This window comes from Leopardus geoffroyi, chromosome C2 (genome assembly GCF_018350155.1).
Source record: "Leopardus geoffroyi isolate Oge1 chromosome C2, O.geoffroyi_Oge1_pat1.0, whole genome shotgun sequence".
Taxonomy (NCBI): domain Eukaryota; kingdom Metazoa; phylum Chordata; class Mammalia; order Carnivora; family Felidae; genus Leopardus; species Leopardus geoffroyi.
In genome coordinates, this window is record NC_059333.1 from 11,969,946 (window position 1) to 11,985,982 (window position 16,037).

Below are 16,037 nucleotides of genomic sequence, written 5' to 3' on the forward strand. Positions count from 1 at the left end.
CTCGAGTGGCGGTGGTTAGTATGTTGTGCTCCTCACTCCTCCTTTTTCCCGCCAGTGACCGCCCGTGGCGGCCCACCCTCTCATTCCGGAAAGACCACGCCCAACTGGAGGCCTTGACCCTCGCAAGAATGCGGCGCGCGCTTGCACTGGCCTTAGGGCCCAGGAGTTATCCAGCCTCTTGTCTCTAATTGCGGCGGGAGGCCTTGGAAATGCCGCGTAGGGCGGCTTGGGGGTTCAGGGAGGCAGGAATGAGGAAGCTGCTGAGCGGACCAGGCCGTTTCCGTGCAGAGCGCTGTGAACGAAGGGCAAGAGTGTCCATAGGTAAACCAAGATGTTTCGAGCACTCGTTTTCGGGGCGACCTGGCCGAGGGGCCCCCGAGACCCTGGGAGAGAGTCCTGACGGCCTCCGGGCTTGGGGTGGTCTCCAAGACAGCGGTCTCTAAGCATTTTTGATCGATCGTTTTCCCTTAGCTGTAAACACTATGGGTCCACCATTCAAATGGTTATTTAAATGCTTTAATAACAGATTATGTACATTATTGAAATATGCAAAACGAAAAATATAAAGGATGAGAGATGAAATAAGCAAAGCTAGCTGTTAATTACAACTAAAGGATATTATCAATTATGTGATAAAATGAATATTTGTAGAGAACAATGCACTTGGTATTTGCCTTGTAAACAACGTTGAAGTATAATTTACATACCATGAGATTCAGCCATTTTAAGTGAGAAATGATTTTTAGTAAGTCTAACCAGTTGTTAAGCCTCATTTTTGTTTTTACACCAAAAACTTACTACTTTGTGATTCAGGAAACTTTTAGGTTTAATTCTGAGTTTGTCAGTTCTTTGTTTTGTTTTGTTTTAAATGTTTATTATTTTTGAGGGTGGGGGAGGGGATAGAGAGAGGAAGACACAGAATCTGAAGCAGGCTCCAGGCTCTGAGCTGTCAGCACAGAGCCTAACAAGAGGTGGAACTCACAGACTGGGAGATCATGACCTGAGCTGAAGTCGCCGCTTAAGGGACTGAGCCACCAGGCGTCCCAGTCAGTTCTTTGTTTTAAGGATGTGGTAGATGGAAAAATAACCCACGAGAATATGTGGGGCCAAATGGAAAAGGGAAATTCCTGGTTGCACTTACTAAATCATACTTATTTTTAAAGACTTTACAATGACTTTTTGACTTAAGGTTTTTATTAAAATTTCCATTTCCTGTTGTCCAAATTGTTCTTGCAAACTGGTTGGAATAGGTTGCAGTTTTATATTTAAAACTATGGGCCCAAAACATTTCATGAACTGAAACAGTCCATCTGAAATATTTTAAAATATGTTGGTAGATCCCCCCTACCCTAGCTTTTTTTTTTTTTTTTTTTTTTTTTTTAATGTTTCAAAGGGGGTGGGCAGAGGGAGAGAGGAGAGAATCTTAAGCAGGCTCCCATGACCCTGGGACCAAGACCTGAACAGAAATCAAGAGTCAGAGGTTCAACAGGCAAAACCACCCAGATGCCCCTCCCCCACTTTTAAAAATGGGAAGCTAGAGTTTTTTTACAGATGCACACAGCATTTTTGGCAACATAAATCACATCCATATGGAAACACTCCAGATGTATTTTATTTTATTTTATTTTATTTTATTTTTTATTTTTTCTAAATATATTTTAAAATGCAAGAGTTACTCAGTTCTGTGGGGTCGAGCCCTCCCCCACCCCCACCCCCCATCAGTCTCCCTGGTTTGGGATTCTCTGTCTCCCTCTCTCTCTGCCCCTCCCCCGCTCACACTGTCTCTTTCTCAAAATAAGTACACATAAAAAAATAATGCAAGAGTTATATATAGTATATGCCTATATAATTTCTTTTGATTTTCATTTGCTCCCAATAAGAGCAGTTTTAAAGGATTTAATGGTTCATTTTTTCAGTGTTGCTACAGAACATGCTAGTGTTACCCAGTTACCAGAGAGAAGGTTAAAAAAAATACATAATTCATCTTTAAGTTGACAGCATTTGTATTGCACAGAAGATTTTCAGCATCTTTCCCCATCTTAATACAATATATTGTAAGGAATATTCTAAGTATTCATTTTGACTTACTTGCTGTAGTGGTTTGTCTATGGATAAAACATGAATTAATTTCCCCTGTGGTGCTAGTTCTGTGACCTTAGCCCAGAACTTGCCCTCCACCCCCTTTATTCAAGTCAAAATGATTCGTCAGAGGTTACACTGGGAGTTCTTCCATAAAACATTTTTTTTAACTTTTTATTTTGAAATAATTTCAAATTTACAAGAATAGTCACAAAAGTAATGAAAATACCTCCCTACCCCTTTGCTCAGATTCACCAAATTGTTAACATTTTGCCACATTGGTACTCTCTCTCTCCAGTTCAAATGGAATATTTCCCTGAACTTCTTTATGCTTTCTTTGATCTGTTACCTGCCCTTGGTTTTTCACAACACTGCCCCCCCCCCTTTTTAATACAGGCCAATTATTTTATAGAATGCTACCTAATTTGGGCTTGTCCGATGCTTGTAAAGATTAGATTTAGATTACACAGTCCTGGCTGGAGTACTGCATAAATTGTGCGGTGTTCTCAGAGGTTATAGTTCATCACTATCCTTATTTGTTACAATTTTTTTTTAACTAATAGATTTTATTTTTTGGAGCAGTTTTACATTTAAAGCTAGATTGAACAGAAGTCGGATGCTCAACGGACTGAGCCACCCAGGTACCCCTACCAGGGAGTTATATGGCAAACTTTCACATGATGAAGTTTAATTTTTGCTTCCTCAAGCCTTCAGCCACATTTTCTAGACACCTTCTAATAGATTTGCTGACAAAGGAATAGGCATCATCATACAGTGGCAAGCAGAGCAAATATTTCCCTATGACATGCAGCTTTTTGTTTTTTGGCTGTTAAATGAGAACATCGAAGGCAGCTTCTAAACATTGTCCTCAATTATGAAACTTTGCAAAGACCTGGAGTGACCAAGTATCACATGACTTAAACATATTCTTGAAACACTTGTAGAGGTTTGCTTTTATGGCCTTCCTAAGGCAATGGTTCACACTGTCAATTGGCTAATATGATTTAGGGCAAGGTGAGTGGTTAATAAAATTAGCATAAAAGACATTTTTCAAATAGTCTTGGTGATGATTTTTTTTCCCTAACTCCTTTAAGGGTCTGATCAGATTGTCATTGTTTTTGCAACATAATGTGGTGCTAAAAAAGAAAAACAGTTCATACCACCAATGGAAGAGGAAGTTCTGACGTTATCTTATTCACTGTGTTAATAGTATTATCTTTAATTCCAGTTTATTTGCAAGAGTCCATTCCTGAGTTAGTTAAAACTGGTTAGTTAGAGCTAGCAAATGTAATCTGTCACACTTAATGAGGCCAAGTAAACAGCTAGACATAGTCACAAACTTCAAAAGTGAGCAGGGGCAGGGCACCTGGGTGGCTCAGTCGGTTAAGCTCTGACTCTTGATTCCAGCTTGGGTCCAGATCCACAGTTCATGAGTCCCAGCCCTGCGTCAGGCTCTGCACAGACAGTGCGGAGCCTGCTTGGGATTCTGTCTCTCCCTATCTCTGCCCCTTCCCCGCTTGCTCTCTCTCTCTCTCTCTCTCTCTCTCAAAATAAATAAACTTAAAAAAAAAAAAAAAGTGAATGGAGGAAAGCATCACTGCACATTTCCACTCTGTGATACTCCCAGTCCGCTTTCAGGTTGTCACACATCACCGAACGTGACATATGATCTTCTGACGTTTGGTCTAAGTGATGGTACTTGTGCTAGACCGCATATCAAATAGTAGCGAAGCTTAATTTATTTCTTATTTAACAAGGCAAATCGAATTTCATCGGACCCCGGTAGGCCCTCTGTTCCAACACAAACCCCAGCTGAGAAACTGCGGCTCTAGAATCTTCCAGAAGGAGTTTACTTTAGGCAGAGAGGATGGTACAGGAACCTAGCTGAGCAGTGACTAGCTGAGCAACAGTGGAGCGAACGTTCAGAGCATCCAAATACTAGCTCCAGGATGGGCAGGGAGGAATCTCAGCAGCCCTGCTCTGGAATCTTCAGAATTGCCTTTCTCGTGAATGCTTTATCACCCTGCTCCTTTCCTTATCCCAGCAGGCAGACAGTTACATAAGAAAATAACATTAAAACAAACGGTAGGGACACTCAACTGATTTGGTGGTGAAGGATATGGATTTTAGCAAGGAGACCCGGGGTAAGAGGTGTTTAAGTGGAGACTGGGTGTATAAGTAGCAGCCAGTGAGGAAAAGAAGAGGGAAGTGTTCCAAGCAAAGGGAACGCCATATTTGAAGCCTTGTGTTCAGTGTAGCTTGAGGTAAGGGTACTGCCTGCATATTCACTGCCCACATGGAGAAAAAGATACCAGTTGTATGTGATACCCTGGAGGACAGCCCTGCCTTTCCCAGCTGGTAGCTAAGCATCCTTGAAACAGAATACTGGAACTGGGGAGCCTGGGTGGCTCAGTTGGTGGAGCACAGACTTCAGCTCAGATCATGATCTCACGGTTTTGTGGGTTCGAGCCCTGCACCCGGCTCTGTGCTGACCGCTCGGAGCCTGGAGCCTGCTTCGGATTCTATGTCTCCCTCTCTCTCTGCCCCTCCCCCTCTTGTGCGCTGTCTCTCAAAAAATAAATAATAAAAAAAAATTTTTTTTTAAGCAAAAAAGGAACACTGGAACGATTGGTTAAGAGTATGAGTTCTGAAGCTCACTTGACCTGGGTTGGTATCCCGGCTCCAACACTCTGGAACCTTGTGCAAGTTATTTCACCTTGTTTTCTTATGGGGACCATAAGAGTTTGCATGTCCTAGTGGTGCCGTGAGGATTCAGTGAATTAATGCGTGTAGATTTTCGTTCAGTATCTGGCACATGGTGTTCAATAAATATTACTATTTCCCACCCCCAGCGCCCCCAAACCATTGTGATGATTGTTTTTTGTATGTCAGAAAGGCTCAGGGGGAAACTCTAGTTCTGCCAGAGAAAACTAGAAGGATCACATGGCCCCAGTGATCAAAACTTCATTCCCCAACCTCACCTGGGTTGAAATTTAAAACCTTCTGTACTCGCTGTAAATCTTTGCCTCACCACTTCTCATTCTCGACAGATCAGACTTCAGCTTCCCACCACCGAAACCTCAAACTCATTTGGACCTGCAGCCATGCCTTTCTTTCCTCCTGTGTCTGGGAACACATTCTTCCTTCAGTCAAACAATAATCTATCTGTAAGCAGCTATAGCTCTTATAGGTTCTATAGGTTCTTATAGGTTCTATAAGCAGCTCCTTTCTACGTATGGCCTTCCACTGATTATCTTGCCCTTCCCCCATGACTTCATCCTCTTTGGTTCCTTCTCATCAACAGTGAAACATGCTCAAGTCTTTCCCATCTTAAACAAGGCACAGCCTTTACTCTCTCCAGAAGCTGTCTACCATTCATAGCTACATTCATCCATACCCATCTGTATTTTCTCACTTCCCATGTATTCCTCAGCCCACTGAGTCTGGCTCTCTGTCCCCGCCATTGTGCTTAGCCTGTTCTCAGCAAGGTCACCAGCTAATTTCTAGCATTAAAATCCATTAAGTCTATGGCGTCTGTCATGCTTGACTTCTTGATAGCAGTTCGTATATTTCGTTTCCTGTTCCCTTCGCCTTGGAGTCTGCTGCTTTCACAGTTGTTTGCCTTTTCTTCTATCTCTCTGCCCCTTCATGTTATTCTCCCTTGCAAACCCACTCCACTGCCTGTCACTTCAATATTGGTGTCACTCACTGCTTTGTCTTAGCCTCCTCTCTTCTCCATTTAAGTGATATCCCCTCAAGGTCTCCTCCCCTGTATGAGTTCATTAGCTGTCATTTATGCTGATGGCGCCTCAAATTGTCTTTGGCTTAGATCTCTCTTCTGATATCCAGATTTTACATCCACCAACATATTGGAAGTACTCCCTGATGCAGTTTGAAGTGTTGGGGTTTGGAGCTGATGGCTAAGAAAAAATTCTCGAGAGGCCTTTGATGCAAAGAAGGTGGTTTTATTAAGGCAGGGGGACAGGACCCGTGTGCAGAAAGAGCTGCACTTGGGTTGTGAGGAGTGACTGATTATAAAAGATTTTCTTTCCTAGGGAGGGGAGGGTGACGTTCGGGCTTCAGGAAATTGAGTCTGTAGGTTTCTGGAAGTTTGGCTATTGATAAAATTGCTTTTTTTCCTTGTAAACCATTAAGTCAGATGTAAACTTACAGAGACTCCTGTCCTGCGTGCCTGTGATCTCAATCAGTTAACCTTTTTTTTCCCTTTCCTTTGTTCTTGGGCGGCCTGAGGAATGTAACACAAATCCCACTGGGGCGGGGGGAGAGGGGCGGGTTGTTAGTTCCTGCCTTGCCCTCAGGTTGTCTTTGTTTCCCACTTCATTCCCCAGTTATTTTGCTCCCCATCTGGGGAGTCCAGTTCCAGGCCAAGGTCCTTTGTGTGATCTTTCAGTCCTGACCACGAGCAGTCACAAAGCTTTGCCTGGTGGGCGTCACAGGGGAAACTGCCCTCCCCACGCCAGACTTGGGGCACAGCTGTCCTGGGTATCATCTGAAACTGGCCCCCAATACCCAGAGGGCAGGGAGAGACTGAAGAAAGAGGCAGTTTTAATAAGCAAGGGGAATTTATTTATTTATTATTATTATTTTTAATATGAAATTTATTGTCAAATTGGTTTCCATACAACACCCAGTGCTCATCCCAACAGGTGCCCTCCTCAATGCCCATCACCAACCCTCCCCTTCCTCCCACTCCCCATCAACCCTCAGTTTATTCTCAGTTTTTAAGAGTCTCTTATGCTTTGGCTCCCTCCCTCTCTTAACCTTTTTTTTTTTTTTCCTTCCCCTCCCGCATGGTCTTCTGTTTAAGTTTCTCAGGATCCACGTAAAGTGAAAACATATGGTACCTGTCTTTCTCTGTATGACTTATTTCAGTTAGCATAACACTCTCCAGTTCCATCCACGTTGCTACAAAGGGCCATATTTCATTCTTTCTCATTGCCAAGTAGAATTCCATGCTGTATATAAACCACAATTTCTTTATCCATTCATCAGCTGATGGACATTTAGGCTCTTTCCAGAATTTGGCTATTGTTGAGAGTGCTGCTATAAACATTGGGGTACAAGTGCCCCTCTGCATCAGCACTCCTGTATCCCTTGGGTACATTCCTAGCAGTGCTATTGCTGGGTCATAGGGTAGATCTGTTTTCAATTTTTTGAGGAACCTCCACACTGTTTTCCAGAGTGGCTGCACCAGTTTGCATTCCCACCAACAGTGGGAGAAGAGGGTTCCCTTTTCTCCACATCCTCGCCAGCATCCATAGTCTCCTGATTTGTTCATTTTAGCCACTCTGACTGGCGTGAGGTGGTATCTCAGTGTGGCTTTGATTTGTATTTCCCTGGTGAGGAGCGACGTTGAGCATCTTTTCACGTGCCTGTCGGGCCATCTGGATGTCTTCTTTAGAGAAGTGTCTATTCATGTTTTCTGCCCATTTCTTCACTGGATTATTTGTTTTTCGGGTGTGGAGCTTGGTGAGCTCTTTATAGATTTTGGATACTAGCCCTTTGTCCGATACGTCATTTGCAAATATCTTCTCCCATTCCGTCGGTTGCCTTTTAGTTTTGTTGATTGTTTCCTTGGCAGTGCAGAAGCTTTTTATCTTCATGAGGTCCCAATAGTTCATTTTAAGCAAGGTGGATTTACAAACGAGGCTTGTCTTGGACGGCAGCAAGATGAATGGATCCCCACACTCCCGCCCTGAAACCAAATCTTGATAAAGAGGCCCTAACTGGGTTCAGTCCCATACACCATGCGGGGGCTTTCAATAGTGTGTCACGATCTCAAGACTGTGTCCTTGGAGCAAGGCGAGCCAAACCCACATTCCAAGGAGACTCTGAGAGGCCTGGTCCAGCTCACGGGTCAGTGGGCGGTCATGCCTTTTTGATGGCATTCCCTGATCACAGCAGGACACTGCAGTCTGAGAGAGGGCGTTGCAGACAAAAACTCGGGCCGCCCCAGGACAGCCAGGCTCAGATACATATTTGTAATCCAGAAACCTCCAGGCGGATTCACTCCCTTTCCACTCTCCCCAGTCTCTTTTGCTCGGAAGCCTCCGTTGGTGAGAGAGCTCTCCCACCCCGGGTGCTTCACCTACTCCACTTCCCTGAGCACTTCTGGGGGAAAAGGGAGCACCGCAAGCCGGTGCGCCTCTCTTGTTTGGCCTGGGGCAGGACATGAATACAGCCTTGCTGTTTATTGCACTTGGGCTCTTGTCCTAGCTGACTCCCTGGACACTTGATTGCTTGACATCACTCAGTGGGCCCTTCCCATTTGAAAACCTGGAGTCCCTCCTCAGCTGAAGGAGACGCAGCTTGCGAGCTTTTTGGATCTGTGGGTTTTTAGTTTTTATCAAGTTTAGCAAATTATCTACCATGACTTCTTCAAACATGTTTTTTTCTTTCCCGCCCTCTCTTTCTTCTCTTTCCAAATACACATATATTAGGTTGCTGGAAATTCTGGTGTAGCTCGCTGGGATCCTTTTCATTTCTTTTCTTTTCTTTTCTTTTTTTCCTCCCTGGCTTCAGTTTTGGGTAGTTTCTGTTGCGATGTGATCCAGCACACTGATCTTTTCTTCTGCAGTGTCTAATCTCTGTTAACCCTAATTCAGTATATTTTCCATCTCTGACGTTGTGTTTTTCATCTCTCGAAGTTTGATTTGGGTTTTTAAAAATAAATTATGTTTTGTTTTTTAATTTCTTTTTTTAGCATTTATTATTGAGAGAGAGAGAGAGAGAGCAAGTGAGCGTAAGCATGGGAGGGGCAGAGAGAGGGGGAGACACAGAATCCGAAGCAGGCTCCAGGCTCTGAGCAAGCTGTCAGCACAGAGCCTGACGCAGGGCTCGAACTCATGAACTGCGAGATCATGACCTGAGCTGAAGTTGGACACTCAACCAACTGAGCCACCCAGGTGCCCCCAAAATAAATTATGTTTAATATATAAGCTAAAAAATAAACTTATTATTTAATGAATAAGTTAAAACTAAACTTATTATTTAATAAATAAGTTTAAAAATAAATTTTCATGTCTCTCTTTAACATGCTAATACTTTCCTCTACCTTCTTGAACATATGAAATATGATTTCAGTAACTGTTTTAATATTCTGAGTTGCTAATTCTATTTATTGTTTCTATTGACTTCTTTTCCTTCTCATTCTGTGTTGTATTTGCCTACCTCTTTGCATGCCTGGCAATTTTTGATTGGATGACAGACACTGTAAATATTACATTATTGGGTATTGGAAATTTCTGTATGCCTATAAATATGCTTCAGTTTCATTCTGGGATGTAGTTAAGTTACTTGGAAATAGTTTTGTCCTCTTGAGGCTTGCTTTTGTTAGGTGGTACCAGAGAAGTGTTATTTAAAAACAATTTTTTTTTAATGTTTATTTATTTTTGAGAGAGAGAGAGTGTGTGCGTGTGTGCACGCATGAGTCAGAGAGAGGCAAAGAGAGAGGGAGACACAGAATTTGAAGCAGGCTCCAGGCTCCGAGCTGTCAGCACAGAGCCCGATGCGGGGCCTGAACTCACGGACTGCAAGATCATGACCTGAGCCGAAGTTGGAGGCTTAACCAACTGAACCACCCAGGCGCCCCCAAGGAAGTGTTTAATGTGGGGCTAAATTTGCCCCACTCATATTCTCCTGAGTATTCTTCCCAATGCCCCATGAATTATGAGGCTTTCCACTCTGGCCGGTGAACTATTCCCATCCTGTAAGAGCCTGTTGGGTTGGTCATCTTTGTTTTTTGGGGGGTGGTTCTTTCCCTCGCTTCCAGTTTCCTCATAATACATGCTCTGATCACTTCATGTGACCAGATACCTCGGGGGACCCTTTGCAGACCTCCAGAGCTTTCTCTGTGCGCGGCATTGTCCTCTCTGGCACTCTGCCCTGTCAGATCCAACTGTCTCAGCTTGCTTGGGCTCCGTATTCTCAATTCACAAGACTGGGTTCCTCCCTCCTGTGCCGAGGGCTGGAAATTATCTCCAGGAAGTCAGCTTGGGCAATTACAGAGCTTATCTTGTTTGTTTTTCCTTTCTCAGCAGTGCTGTCTTCAGCTGCCTATTATTATCTAACAACTATCTATCTAAAATGTATTTTGTCTTTTTGCGTATTGATAATTTAAGTCAGGAGAGTGAATCTGGCCTGCGTTATTCCACGCTAGCCAGAAACAGAAGCCCCATTGTTGTACTATTTTTTTTTTTTTAGGTTTATTTATTTTGAGAGAGAGATGGAGCATGGGAGTGGGGGAGGGGCAGAGAGAGAGAATCCTAAGCAGGCTTCACACTGTCAGCAGAGAGCCGGAGTGGGGCTCAAACCCCCGAACTATGAGATCATGGCCAGAGCCAGATGCTTAACCGACTGAGCCACCCAGGTGTCCCAGACGGTACTATTTTTTAGATACTTTCTCCTTTCCATTTTTTCTGCTTTTTTCCTTCGTAGTAGAACGTTGTACTTCCCTGATTCGCCCTTGATGTCTCTTAATCTGTTCTCTCTAGTTTTTAGCCCTTTGTATTTTCGCTCTTGATTCTGGTTTCCTTGACCTCTAATGCAAATTTTATTTCTGCAATTATGTGTTTAATTTTCAAAAGTATTTCCTTATTGTTCTTTTTTAAAAAAAAATAACATCCTGTCTTTGTTTTATGGATACTCTACCATGTCAAGTCTTTTAGAATTTGTGTTTTTGTGACATTCTCTTCTTTCCAACTTTCTAATTCTTCAAGAGTCAATTTGTTCTGTTTGCTTATTTTTTTTGCCTTTCTCCCTTATGCTGCTAGTTTTTCTCATTGTCTGGTGGTTTTTAGGTGTCCGTTTATATTTAAAAAGACCAAAGGCTGGGGAGCCACGGTTAAGCATCCGACTTCAGCATAGGTCATGATCTCACCACTTGGGAGTTTGAGTCCCGCATCGGGCCCTGTACTGACAGCTCAGAGCCTGGAGCCTGCTTCACATACTGTTGTCTCCCTCTTTCTCTGCCCCTCTCCCATTCTGTCTCTTTCTCTCAAAAATAAATAAACATTAAAAAAAAATTTTTTAAAGGCCAAAGGCTATTTTTTCCTTTTCAAAAGCCCCACAAACCTGATGCTTGTGCAGCGTAACTGATGTCTTATTTAGCAGGATAAATTGTGTGTCCGAGGCAATAAAAGGTCATCAACCCCAATAGTAGGCTCTTCTCAGTACAACTGCTGAGACCACAAAATTGTGAGCTGGAGGCACAAAGGAAGCAGTGGTGAGACATGTGTACCCATCTGTTTCTTATCTGATTTCGATCACTCGAAAAGCTTATTTGCTGCTTCAGGAATGAAACAAAATAAAACTCCGTCTCAAGCAGTGACTCTTCATTTTCCAGTTTTAGACCTGGACCCGACTTTATCGTTCGACCCCGCAGGTACTAATGCTATGGGAGATCAATCCGTGACACCTGGGATCCCCTTTACTTGTCTGTGTACATCAAGCAGCATTTTCTGGTGGCAAGTAGCTGGACCTCTGTTGGACGCGCACCAGAAGTTCTTAGGAATGACGTGTGGGGTATAAGTACCCCAGTTCCCTCACCCCTTGGCCAGTCCATTTCTGAGGAATGTGCTCTACGCCAGTTCCTTAAGCTTCGCCCCGGGATGAAGATGTACTCACCCAGCTTGAGAGCTGCCTTACTGGCAGTTTTCCCTTCCGGGTATCACTTCCCCTCCCATTCTGGTGCTGTCCTGCAGCCCCCAGAAAAACTACGTGATCTCAACGGTCATCTCAGGATCTTCTTGGTTGTGAGGGGGTGGGGCGGTTATCCAATTAAGGTCCATGGGAATATGGGCGGAATGTTGACACCCTTCCCATACCTCTTTACACCAAAAGCCCTACTCTCTTCTCTCTAAAAGTTCATTAGGAGATATTGATCAAGAGGAACAAATTCCCACTCTTGTGCTTCTTAGAATGTGTTCGATCTGGCTTGTGGCAGGAAGAATTCGGACACCCAGAACCTGCAGAGTTGTCTCTTAGACTGTTAAACCACAACAAACACAGATCTTCAAGACTAGCTGAAATGTAGGCTCCCGCTGTCACAAAGAATCTCTTCTGCTGATGATGGGGTTTCATATCTGTTTATCTCTACTATAACAAGGTACTTTTCTACTCCTGAAAAGCCAGAAAGCCGCAGTAACACAAAAACCTGCAAATTTTATACTCGATTAGCAAAGTAGGTATATTTTCAGGCAGTGATTCTCAAAGTTTGGTGTGCAGCAAGATTACCTGAGGGCTTATTAAAACACAGATTACACTACTGGGCCTCACCCCAAGAGTCCCTGATCCAGCAGATCTGGGTGGGACCAGAAAGTCTGTGCTCCTCGTAAGTTTCCGGGGGCTTGTTCTTGTCCAGGGAACACACTTCCGGAACAATTGCTGTAGGGCGTTGATGTTCTTCTTCCCCTAGCTTAGACGATTATATTTTACGGTCTGTTCTCTTCAAGGGATCTTCTAATACGATCTACGTAGTTTTCCATATAATTATATTGAAGCTAGTAGATTGTCAAGGTAATTTATTAGTGATGATAGGATATTTAGAGTTTTCTACCTATATAGTCATCTTTGGGCTAGCATATTCTACATTGGCTGCTCTTTGAACCTAGTGAAATACTAACCTAATTCATTTAGTTTTGAGTTTTCTTGTTCATTTTTTGTTGTGGAACAGTTTTTATATCCACTCAGAGTTGCAGCAGTGGCTTTACTCTTGTCTCTGTAAAAGCTTCCTGTCTTCTGTAAGACTCTTAGCCTTGGGGATGCCTGGGTGGTTTGGTTGGTTAAGCATCCAACTCTTTTTTTTTTTTTTTAATTTATTAAATATTTATTTATTTTTGAGAGAGAGAGAGACAGAGTGTGAGCAAGGGAGGGGCAGAGAGAGAGGGAGACACAGAATCTGAAGCGGGCTCCAGGCTCCGAGCCGTCGGCACAGAGCCCAACATGGGGCTTGAACTCACGAACCGTGAGATCCTGACCTGAGCCAAAGTTGGATGCTTAACTGACTGAGCCACCCAGGTGTCCCAGCATCTGACTCTTGATTCCGGCTCAGGTCATGAGCTCATGGTTGTGGGATACAGCCCGGTGTCAGACTCTGCACTGAGCATGGTGTCTGCTTGGGATTCTGTCTCCCTCTCCCTCCGGCCCTCCTCTGCTCACATTTCTCTCTCTCTCAAAATACATAAGTAAATGTTAAAGAAAAAAAAAAAAAGACTCTTGGCCCTGGCTTGGGAGGGAAGAAGGGGGGGGGATGGTAAGGAGTGTGGGGAGGAGGAAGAGAAAGAAAGGGGTAGAGGGGGCAGCCAGGGTTCCTGTATTTCTGGGTAAACACAAACCCTCTTTTCCAGTAGGGTGGCAGCGTGGAGGGCCCAGGTAGAGAAGTGATGACCGTCACGTCCCCGGCCACCACGCAGGAGCCCAGTGCTGGAAGCTGGCTCCAAGTACACAGAGGGGAATCTTGGGAATCCAAACAAAAGCCCAAAGCCAAGGCCTTTATTCTAAGAAAAGTCCTCTTTGCTGTCCAAAGGGAGCCACCCTGCACTTTTATTTCTTGTAGAATAACAATCTGTCCCTCGCCCTCCTTTGTCTGCATTCACAGCAAAATAAACAGTTAGACAGCTGCTCCCCCAGCGGGGCAGTGGTTCCCTGCGTCCCGGCCTCAAGCACCTGTCAGCCATAGTCTTACCCCCTCTGATTCTTCTGATTCTCCTGCCAGCTGGGACGCGCTCTCAGCCAAGTCATCTCCCGTCCGCTGGAACCTCCTGGACTGCACATCCTACGTGTATTTGATGGTTACCTTGAATTCAGCCATCTCACACTCAAAAAGCTTCAGCACACGGGCCTGCTCTGGGGTCAGCACGTCGCCCTCCTTGCACACCTTGGACAGGCCCAGCTGCCTCCTCTGTGGCTCCATGGGCGGGGGGGGGGGGCGGGGGGGGCTTGCTTCAGGGCCCCCCCCCCCCACGGGGTCCAGGGTCACGGTGAAAGTTGCTTTGCTTCCAGCTCTGGCGAAGTCCATTTCCCTGTGTCTCCTGAACCACTTTCACCCCATCCTGCAGTAGGTGAAAAGGAGACAGACGTCACCCCTGAACCTCTGGCTGACCTGACGCAGGGTGTCTTTGTACTGGTCAGATGGCCTTCGTACCAAGGCAGCCATCATCACTTGTGTTTTTGCCAAAGAACGTCTGGCTATGTTGCCCGGCATTCTGGACATCCTTCCGCTGGCTGGATCCCTGGAGACCAGCCACGGAGACGCTGAAACGGTACTCGTACATGTCCATACATTTCCAAAGCTCTCCTGTCAGGTTCTAGTTCAGTTCTAAGCCTTTCTTGGCAGTTTTGGTGAAGGAAACTTTCTTGTCGTGCTTGGATCTGGGCATCGCACCGCAGGCAGAGGCAGCGGAAGGTGGTCCATGTCATTTAACTTCATTTAACTTAATTTTTAAAAAAAATTAAAAAGATTTTGTTTTTAAGGAATCTCTACAGCCAGTGTGGGGCTCAAACTTACAACCCCCAAGATCAAGAGTTGTGTGCTCCACCAACGGAGCCAAGAAGGTGCCCCCTCATTTAATTTAATTTAATAATTTAATTTAATTTTTGTTTAATTAAATTTACAACATTTAATTTTAAACACCAAGGAGCAGTCTCATTCTTTTCAGATGTAACACTTAATTAGCACATCCGAATGTTTTGCGCATACGGTGGAGATTCCTTTCCAGTCTTTTCAGGACACTTTTTACACACGTAAAGTGACAGGCTTTGAAGCCAAAGCTCTGATCTCTTCCTTAATCCTGATGCATTTGCGTTGTATTTCCAGAATAAAGACGGAGGTCCCCTGAGGAGTTTCTGGGAAGTTCTGGGGACACTGATGCCAGGCAGGGACGGAGAGAGAAAAAGGGAACCATGTCAGCTGAGTGGCCAGCAGTCGATAGTCAAGAGGGCCACCCGAAAAGCCTAATCACATGGTGGGGACCTGGAGGGTCGAGGCTCTGGGCAGGTCAGAGAGGAGAAGGAAAGCAGGTGCGAGGCAGCTTGGAAGGCAGGGGGCTGGGGGACAAAGGGCGAGGGAAAGCAAAAAGCACGGCCTGAGTTGGAAGAGGCCAAGCAGAAGTCGCCTGCCATTAACCCTAATCATGAGATACCCTGCAGTTTTATGTAAGAAGAGACATTGTGGCATTCAGTTGCTGCGTTGAAGAGCAAGGTACGAAAAAGTTTAGAGCCGATTTTACATGAAACATTGTTAGATGGGTGGGGCACGTTCCTTATAGCTTATGTCACATGGGCCATGGGCCATGTGGCCTCTGTTACAAATCTTTTGCTTAGGTTCACTCATAGAAGGAGAAGGAGAAGGGGGAGGAGGAGGAGGAGGGGGAGGAGGAGGAGGAAACGCAAAGGAGAAGAAGGAGGTAGGAGGGGGAGGGGGGAAGGCGAAAGAGGAGGAGAAAAACAGGACTTGGTGGAGAAATGTAATTTATCTCATGACAAATACACGATAAGGGATGCTTGTTCTTGGAAGCTGAACTTGCCCAACGCGTTGTGAAATGAACACACTTGTGGTATTTCTCCCGCTTCCGGATCTAGGCAGCCCAGGCCACGAGCGCACCAGTGTGTCTTTCAATCCACTATTAGCTTAGGGTCCTTTTGCTAGTCAGAAAGCGCTGGATTCTAGTCTTAGATTTATCTTGCAAGCCTGTTCAAAAGAACATTGCCTACAGGTACCCAAATGTCCGTTGGTGGATGAGTGGATGGAAGCCAGACGTAAGAGGTCACATATTACGTGATTCCATTCATATGAACTACCCAGAATAAGTAAATGCAGAGACAGAAAGTAGATAGGTGGTCTCCAGGGACGGGATGGGGGAGTACAGGAGCGATTACTTAATGTGTGGGTTTTGTTTTGGGGGGGGGTGACGAAAATGGTGGTACTCGAAATGGGTGGT

The 16,037-nt window shown here is 44.7% G+C and overlaps 1 pseudogene; it reads right to left on the reverse strand.

Moving 5' to 3' along the window:
* Positions 1-13,756: 13,756 nt before the first annotated feature.
* Positions 13,757-14,477, reverse strand: LOC123576010 (annotated as a pseudogene).
* Between the last annotated feature and the right edge of the window lie 1,560 nt (positions 14,478-16,037).